The 9,610-nt window shown below is 40.4% G+C and overlaps 1 long non-coding RNA gene across 1 annotated transcript; it reads left to right on the top strand.

Moving 5' to 3' along the window:
- The first annotated feature begins 2,457 nt into the window (after positions 1-2,457).
- On the top strand, positions 2,458-8,820 carry LOC124248391 (uncharacterized). Its single transcript, XR_006891028.1, has 4 exons — positions 2,458-6,875; positions 7,487-7,652; positions 8,243-8,297; positions 8,579-8,820. It is a non-coding gene; the product is annotated as an uncharacterized LOC124248391 (long non-coding RNA).
- The last annotated feature ends 790 nt before the right edge of the window (positions 8,821-9,610 follow it).

Genomic DNA, 9,610 nt, shown 5'->3' with positions numbered 1-9,610 from the left:
CCTTTGAGTCTCCCACATCCTGGTATGCTCTGGACTCACAGACCACATTTTTTGAAAGACACACACATACACACACACACACACACACGCACACACACGGCCCGAATCTGCACCGGCTGACTGCTAGAAAATAAAACAACTTTTAATTTGGCTTCTTTTTTTTTTTTAACAGTCATTGAGAATCTATATGTGTACATGCCATTAAATTTCACCCATTTTAAGTGTGTAATTCAATGGTTTTTGTTTATTTCCTGAGTTATGTTTGGCTGTTTCTGTTTGAAAACAGAGCCACTGGGTGAACATTCTGAGCCCACATACTCCGTCCTCACTTTGCAAGGTGACATCTAAACAGCAGAATGCAGATTCTGTTTCACCTCCCAAAATAGTTGTTTTATTCATTATACCATTTACAACTTACTTCCTGTGTTTTGATTCTGAGCTGCTCAGGCCTGCTTCTCAGAAGTCACGTTGGTTAGTTTTTGCACTGTCCAGAAGTTTCTTTGGTGTTCGAGGGGTTTTCTGTTTGTTTTGTTAGTGTTTATTTAGAGTCTTAGGCTCTTTGCTTTATCTGCTGGGCTAATTAGAGAGACTTGAAATGTATCTTTGCGGCGTGACAGACTAGACAGAAATATTTGGTATTGAGAGCTAAGCTTAAATGTTCATAGCATTCTGGCGTTTGAGATCGGTAAAAAGGAAGATACTTAGAAATATGCAAAGGGCATGGCAGCCTAGAACATTTTCCTAATATTAAAATCTTAATCTGTAGTCTGGCTTTGACTTCTCTGAGTCCTCGTTTCCTCATTTGAAAAACAGGAATTAAAATAACCACCTTAGGAGATTTCCCTGAGGATGGCATGAGATAATTCATGTGAAAACACCAAACCACCATCAATTTTTTTAAAACAATCTATAAATGTTCATTGAATAGGAACCTTAAGGAGCTTCATTAACGGAATCAGAATTCTGTAAAAGCACAGCGCCTGCTGTTAGAGAGGCATGAACCGTTTGACCATCCGCTCAGCAAACAGGTGAGGAGGCTCGCCGTGCGTCAGCCTCTGGGCCTGGGTGGCAGGCAGGTGGAGTCAGGAAAAGGAGAGGTGCATGTTCAACAGACAGTTGAACAAATAAATATCTAAGTACAAACCGTGCAAAAGTTGCAGAAGAAACTCTTCTGGTGTATGTGTGTGTGTTTAAAACAAATTAAGAGAATGTATATTTTCCTAGTAAATTTATGCCTATGGACATATTAGAATTTTCTGGAACAATCCACAAGAAATTGGCTACAGGTCTTTCTTCTTGTGATAGGAACCAGAAAAGTAGATAGGGGGATGTCATCTACTTTTTATTCTATAACTTTCTTAAATTTGAGGTTTGTAACTATAAGCAAGTATTTCTATTATTTATTTGCTTGTTGAAATATCACGGCTGAGAGTCCATTTTTATTTTCTTCATTAGACTTTTCTCTGTTAAAAAACCCAACCTGTTGTCTAAAGTGAATAAATCATTAACAGCTTGAAATATTAAATTTGTCATGCCAAAGCAATTCAATATTAAATATAATATTGTTATACTTGAATAGACAAAGGTCATTGACAAGAGTGCAAGAATTCATCAATCCACACCAAATTCTTACCAGCCTGCTCGTGCCCACCAAGTTTGCCCAGACAATAACACTTTCATTCAGCAGACATTTATTGAGTGCCTACTGTGGACCAGGCATTGTTCTGGGCACTGGTAGATAAAACACAGGCCCTCAGGGAGTCACAGCCTAGATTCAGTTGGAGGAGACAGACAATAAATAAGTAAACCAAATATATAATACATATTATATATAACTATATAATAAGATATGTGCTATGAAGAAACATTAAAGCAGGGCTGGACAGGGAGTGACCAGGGCAGGGGGACGGCGTTCCTTGTTTGTTATATGGAATATATTTTGCAGTGGCATTCACTATAAAGAATGGTCAGGAGGCCTGTCGGAGGAGGTGCCCTTCCGCAGCAACCTGGATGGAGTGAAGGAAGGAATGAGTCATGCAGATATATGAGGGGAGAATGTTTCCAGCCAGAAGGCCCAGGATAGGTCCCGGAATGGGAGAGCTGGAAACCAGTACCGCTTAGCAGCGAGCACACGCCTGTTATATTATTCTGCCCCCCTTGTCATAGTGTTCAAAACATTTCATAATTTAAAACTTATTTTTTAAGAAATAAAAGTTAAATACTGGTAGCTTTATGATCTTTGTGTATATAGGACTCAGATTGTGTGGTGCTGGACACTGCTTCTCTTTTTTTTAGATATGTAACAAAAATAGTCAATGTGAACTATAGAAACAGATAGTAGAGAAACTAGTGTCTGGAGAAACAGATATATCTTTATATACCAAAACATTTTTTCAACTTCTTACAGCCATGTTGACTCACAGTTTTTAAAATATATTTTTTCTCTATTATCCTAACAGTATGTCATGAAATACATGTGTACCTTATTATTGCAGTACATGCCCATTTTTGTCCACTGGAAATTAAATTAGTAAATATTACTTCAAGGTCATAAGGAAAAGGACTGTGACAGGTTATGGTCAGCCTAGTCTAAGATGTGTGCCAGTAGGAGGGTCACTATGATAGGTAAGTGAAACCATGCGCCACTAGAAAAAAATAAATAAAAATAATCATAACAAGCCTGAACTCCCCATCAAATTGTGCACCTTGGAATGCCCTTCCCACTGTGGTCCTCACGTGTAAAGTGAAGAGCCAGCTAGTAAATTATCTCTAAGTCCTCTGATTCATTCTTTTTCTGTTTCTCTCTCATATTTTTCGTTCTAACTCTACGAATTCTAATGAAAATAACTGCTTTGTAGCCAGTCATTTTCCCCATAACCAGCTGAACACTAAATTAATTGTCTCTTCTTTCTTCAAACAGGATGCTGTGAGCAGGTTGATCTAGAACAGTGGTTCTCAACCAGAGGCAATCCCAACCCACCCACCCCACTTCCAGGGGACATTCGGCAGCACTGGGAGACATACTTGCTTGTCGTGACTGTGGAGGGAGTGCTGCTGGCCTCTAGTGGGTGGGGGCCCAGGATGCGGGTGAACACCCTACAGTGCGCAGGACAGCCCCCCACAAAGGCGAAGGATCCAGTCCAAAATGTCAGGAGTGCCGACGATGAGAACCGTGGGTCTAGAGAAATCGGAAAAGATGAAGAAGGGAGAAAATGATGGAGGGCATTGTCTGCTTAAGATGTCCATGTGGGATTTCCCACCTAAGAAGTAGCGCAGCAACTTTTGTCTTGCTTGGTGCTCTCCTCTTCTATTGATTACTCTATGATTCCTGAAGACTTGGGCTTGTGACTTACATAACCCCGTTAGAGCCGAGCATAACGGGATCAATGAAAACGGGAGGGCAAATTCAAACATGTGCCATAACTATGAGAGGATTCTTTCTGTTGTAAGACTTGAAAAAGTCCTCAGATCCTTGGTTTAATTTAATCAACAATACGTTCATCTGCATACGGCATTCAGCAGCAAAGTAAACTTTTTTTCCCCCCCTCCGAGTCTTTTGTTTCCAAATCAATGGGAAACAAAGGACATCCCGCTCCATTCAAGCAGTTTCAATGATTCTCAAATAAACGTGGGAGCAATAGTTGAGCCATTTAAAATATACAGTGATGAAAAAGCATACTTATTAACCTTGTAAACATTCTATAAAAGTACAAGGGAACCTTTATAAAGAATATCCAAGTGTCCTTTTTATATAATAGCCCTTTGTACTTTGAAATGTTCGTGTGTCTATAAAATACAATTGAACAGAACAGACAAGAAGAATGAAATTTCCAAGTCTCCTGGTAATGGTGCTGTTAAAACATTATTTTTCAGTTTCTTAACACTAAGAGGATTAAGTTTCCTCACCTCAAGATCAGTTTCACTTACAAAAAGCACTTTGGACCCATATTTAACCGACCCTCAGAAGGGATTCAAAAGAAGCCTAATTGAACACTGAGTTTTCGAAGTTCTCAAATGATGACCCAGGATTTTCCCTGAAAACACCAACAGTGGCAGCTCGGCAGGAAGCAGGAATTAGACAAGAGAATTGATTGAAACCTGCCCTCCGAACTGGAAGAAAAGCTTCCAGTAAGAAACTGGGACATTTGAAATCACTGCATGTTATATTATTTATCATTCAAACGGCCTCCAGCCTTATCATGTGGCATTTTCTCTGGCTTCTGAGCTAATTCAGTAACTCACCAAGTAATTCACCAAGAAATGTCGTTTAGTAAGAACAACCCACCCTTTCAGAAGAAAGGGAAACCTCTTTATCTCCTTTCTGTCTCTCCCGTCTATCTCCATTCTCTCTCTCTGTTCTATCTGCACATTTTGCAATCCCCTCCAGGGTTCCAAGGCCAATGAAATCAGTCTCCAGGAATGGTACTCAGCCAAATATATTCACTGCTTAACCGTATTTGTCTCTTTCTTAGCCCTTTCACCCACTGATTTCAAATTTCTCTTTAATAGGCCAGCTATGGCAGACCTCAACTGAATCGAGTTATAGAAAGACAAGCTGGAAAACCACACAGGGGAGACTTGAGGAAGAGGGGAGCAGTCTGATGCTTTCATCTAAATCTTCAGGCCTCACTGCCGCCTACAAAGACAAGTGAAAGGAAGCTAACAGCGATAATCGAATGAGCTCAGCGGGCCTGAGTTGGTTTTTTAAGAAAGCGTGTGTGTGTTTCGGGGGATGGGGAGGAGGGAGATACAGGCATTCTGCCCAGGAGAACCTAGAGAGACAGAAACCTCTCTCCTAAAATCCCGAAGTTCGTTGCCAGTGATTCAGTACATACCTAACCAAAAAAAAAAAGTTGCCTAACTGGTTTGGCTGTTGCAGCTGGCTACTACCAAGAGAAGTAAACTGAACTTTATCGTTTCAGTTACATCTGCCTTGGACATTATTTTCAAATAAATATTTGTGATTTCAATGCTGTTTGATTGCTGCCACTGCTGTCTTGGAATTGGGTTGACTGACACACTGCCTTGGATGAAGCCGGCTCCATAGCAACAAGCCAGGAGAGGCTGCACCGTCACAGAGCTACGCTTTCTGTGGCCCCTGGGAGGGGGTGGGGGCGTATTTGGCAACTCTGGCCAGCAGGACTTTGCAGTTATCTTGTGAGATTGTAGCTGAATTGAGAAACGTTCTTCTTTTGCCCCCTGGCTCCTCCAGTCGGTGGGGATCTCTGCTGATCGCTTTGCACATCTCAATGAATTCGACACAGGCATTTTCCTCTCTCTCTTCATTCAGGAAGTGGCGAGTGGAGCCTGAGATTCTTTCTGCTCCGATGATATAAACAAATTGCAGAGGAAGTCAAGTCAAACTTTCCCTGCTTCTTTTGTTCTCCCAACTAGCAATTCAGAAAGCAGAGCCAATTTCTTTTTTTTTTGGATGGCTTTTAAAGATTGCTCTTAACTGGAAAGGCAGAAACTCTCATGGTTTTTTTTAAAGACAAAGATACTCCTAAACTTATTTTTTCAAAAAATCAGAAACGCCCTAGAAGTTTTTTTTTTTTTTTTAAGGCTGTTTTTTGAGACTTTTCAAACCAGCTGGTTCCCTTGACATCACACAGTTACCTAATTGCTGTTCTTTCCTTTGGATTTCAACCAGGAGAGCAGTGATGGGCTTTGTGTGGACAGTGGCTAAACCTGAATCAATCGAGGCTTCTGGTGCCCTAATTCATGGCCAAGGAAAGCTAACAGTCATGTTTCACTAAAGGTGCCTGTACAAGGCAGGCACCAGACAGAAAGGAGACATCTAACTGTTTAATCTGCAAGTACGGCTTGAAAAATCACACATAATTAATCCCCTCTCATAGTGGAAGCTATTTGAAACTTTATCACCGGCTTGTAAGATCTCATCTCTGAGCTTCACTGATGGCCCTGAGAGGGAATACTTTCAAACTACAGGCACCTGATCACCCAGGTGACATGCTTACTATGCCTATTCTAATCATCTGATAAAAGAAGCTCTGTGCTAAATAACCGAAGGAAAACAGAATGGAGATACATCACAAATATTTGCAGGGTGTCCCGAAGGTGGCTTCCCAGGTTGGATGTTCTGTTAGGTTAATCTTGGTGCAAGAAATAAAGATGCGACAGCCACGTGAATATCAGTGTACCTAACTGGTTTTCCTCAATGGCCCTCGCTGTAATGGGTGGGCAGTCAACTTTCAACACAGCCCTATTTTCTAGGGAAGCATGTTAGAGGTCAAATGCAAGCTCTAATTACTTACTGAGCCTCAGTGTTCCCTTCCGGAAAATGGAGATATGTTTTAGCATGCTAGTACTGTTATATGGGTGAGAAACAGAGATATGTTACCCCACGGTGTGACAACTGTTAGCTTCTCAATTAAGGTAGTTATGGTTATTACAATTCATAACATTATGTGAGTTCTCCTGGGTCAGGAAAAGCTAGCATTAGTAGAATCTGAACTTTATAGTATTTGCAAAGTTACTTCTATGTCAGAACATGTTTGCTCAATCATGAGCGTCTCCTCCCTCTTTATCTATAAATACATATATACTGTAGATATTTATAGACTAACAGGTTTATAAAATCATTTATGCAAGTTGCAATTGACTGTGTAATTATTGCATAAACAGTGGATGAAAGGAAAATGTGAGGCTCTGAAGGTTGACTTTAATTCATGTTTTATCTACTATGCATTAAACTGTTTATTTACTTGTCTACATTCTCCTCTCTGTTGATTATTTTCCAGGCATGCATTTCCCGTGAGCGACATCAGATGAGAAAGGGATTTCATTTGCATTGCAGAGGAGACAGAGAGAAAATAGAAAACTCAGAGGCAGAGACTTGCTTGGAGGCCTCCAAGGTCAGTGTTAGAAGTTGTGTGTACCTCCGCACCACACAACTGTGTTTGAAGCGTTGATGTAGAAACATGTGATGCCTACAATGCTCCTAAGTTTCTGTAAAGCAAAGAGAGCTACCATGCACTGACGCAATTGCCATGCATTTATAGAATCCAACAATTGCCCTCAACAATCTTTATCAAATATCTACTGTGTGCCAGGCACTAGGTTACAAAAAGGAATAGTCATCGCTCTGGCTTGTCCAATATGCAGACTAGACACACACTTAAAGGACCAGAAAAGCAGGGCCACCATCACAACCTCTTCTTGCCTGCCGAAGGAGACAATGGGAAAATTCAGAAAAGTTATTTTTAATTTTGACATACACATGTATTTTTGTCTCTTTGAAAAAACATAACTTTATTTTTCATTTTAGTTTGATTTTAATTTTTATTTGGGTCCAGGTCCTGGGATAGTGTGGATTATTGTTCAGAAAACACCCCTCTCCCACTCCTGCTCCGGGTGGAATATATTTCCCTGCCCCATTGATGTTGGACTTGGCCGTGTGACTTGCTTGGCTAAGAGGCTGTTAGCAAGCACGATGCAAGCAAAGACTTGACATGTGTTTGCACAGCGCATCTTGCTCTTTGGCACATCCAGCATTGCCATGAGAAGCGTATGCCTGCTCATCCAAGGAGGATGAAGGATATCTGGAGCAGACCTGGATGCAACCCACAACTTGAAGCCCAGCCCAGCACAGCGTAGACCATCTCAACACCAGCCAACCTGCGGATGCTTTTGTGAGATTAAATATTTAGTTTTAAGGCACCGAGTTTGGGGGTGATTTTGTTACATGGCATTATTATTATAGCAATAGCTGACGGATGTAGGCCCCATAATATTCGTAGGTCTTAATTTGGCCATGAGTATACCAATACAGAAACTAAATTAGGGAGAAAAAAAAAAAAAAAAGCAAATTTAATTTAAAAAAATGCTTCAAGCACTTGCCTTACTGATTTGACTTTGTTATGTAAATCAAGGCCAATTATAGCCTTTCATGTACTAAATGAAACTTGAGGCCCATAATGTTTAAATGAAGCAACATATGGTTAAAGAATAAGAGAAGTATGAAGCATTCATTTATTTATTCAGCACTAGATAAAGCCTTCATTCCACAAATGCTTCATTCCAAAAAATCTGTTCACTCCTTAAAGAGATACTCATGAGCTATTTAGGGCTAGACCTTGAAGACACAGTACTGAGTACTAATTCCTAACCCTTATCAAGTGCTTACCATAGGCCAGGCACTGTTGTTAGCGCTTTATCTACATCAACTTATTTAACCTCAAAACTTAACATTCTAGTTACTATGATTATCCCCATTTTACAGATGAGAAAATTGAAGACTCAAGGGGATAAGTGATTTCCCCAAGCTTCCACAACTTGTAAGTGACCAAGCTGGGATTCAAACCCAGCCTGTCTGGTTTCAGAGTCAATGCTCTTAGGTACTGTGATAACACACGCCAGTTGTTCCACATCCCTGCTAGCATTTGATAATACCCATTTTTTAAAATTTTAGCCATTCTAATAGGTTTATATCTCACGGTGGTGACTAAAGAGATGTTGGCCATCTTCTCGTTTGCTTATTTATCATCAGTCTATATTCTTTATTTGTGTCTGTTCCAATCTTTTGCCCATTTAAGCCTCTGCTGGCTTTTTCTTACAGTTGCTACTTACAGCTGAAAGCGTCCCCAACAGATTTAACTAAACTGAAGCAGAGAACGATTAGATGACTGAGGTCACAAAGCCGATGAATGGAGCCATCAGAAATTAAAACCAGGTGTTACTGACCCCAAAATCTATGCTCTTAATCATGATGTTATATTGTCATTATGGTTTCTACAAGTAAGCAAAAAAAATGACAGCAAATGTATTTATCTAGTTTCCCTGCTTTGATCCAAATGGAGTAACAAGGCTATTTAATATTGCCTCAAACTATAGGACACTAAATCTACATTCAAATTTAACAAATACTTAGTTGGAAATTGCTGGGCGGTCATGGGAAGTACTAAGGATCTGTGACTATTGATAACATTGTTGGAAATATGCTAAGCATGGATATCTTTCAGAAGAGTTAATAAAGAAAGATCCCATTCCTTGAGAGTCGCTTCAACAAAATATTTATGGAGCATCTACAATGTGCCTTATAATCTACTTCCATTATCTCACTTAGTCTCTCCATCACCCAGCGAGTCGAGCCAGGCACTCCATTTGAGAGATGAGGAAACTGCAGCTCAGAGAGGTTAAGTAGCTTGTGCAGGGTGACTCAGCTTATGGTAGAGTCAGGATTGAATTCAGCTGTACCTTAGTCCAGAGCCTGCACCATTGACTGTTAGGGGGAGGAAGTGGTAAAATGTGCTGCATCTGTGGTAGGAATATGTGATAGTAGAAGAAGTGACATTGGATATGACAACAACTATGACAGTTTATATATGAATGAATAAAGTTTGGGAAGTTGGTGATGGATATGGGGTGAAATGAACATGGGTCCATTCCTGCTCCAGCCCCATCCAGCTGTGATGTTAGGCTAGTTTCACAATCTCTCTGAGCCTCAGTTTCTTCCTCTGTAAAATGGAGCCAATACTAATACCAAACTCAAGAGTTGTTCTGAGGACTCAGTAGGGCAAAGCTACTGGGCTCGAGGCAGGCTGTCCAGCCAGACGTTGGAAAATACGAACAATTATTATTTTAATTATTG

The sequence above is a fragment of the Equus quagga genome, chromosome 12, assembly GCF_021613505.1.
Source record: "Equus quagga isolate Etosha38 chromosome 12, UCLA_HA_Equagga_1.0, whole genome shotgun sequence".
NCBI classification, from domain to species: domain Eukaryota; kingdom Metazoa; phylum Chordata; class Mammalia; order Perissodactyla; family Equidae; genus Equus; species Equus quagga.
This window is presented reverse-complemented; position numbering and strand designations above follow the sequence as displayed.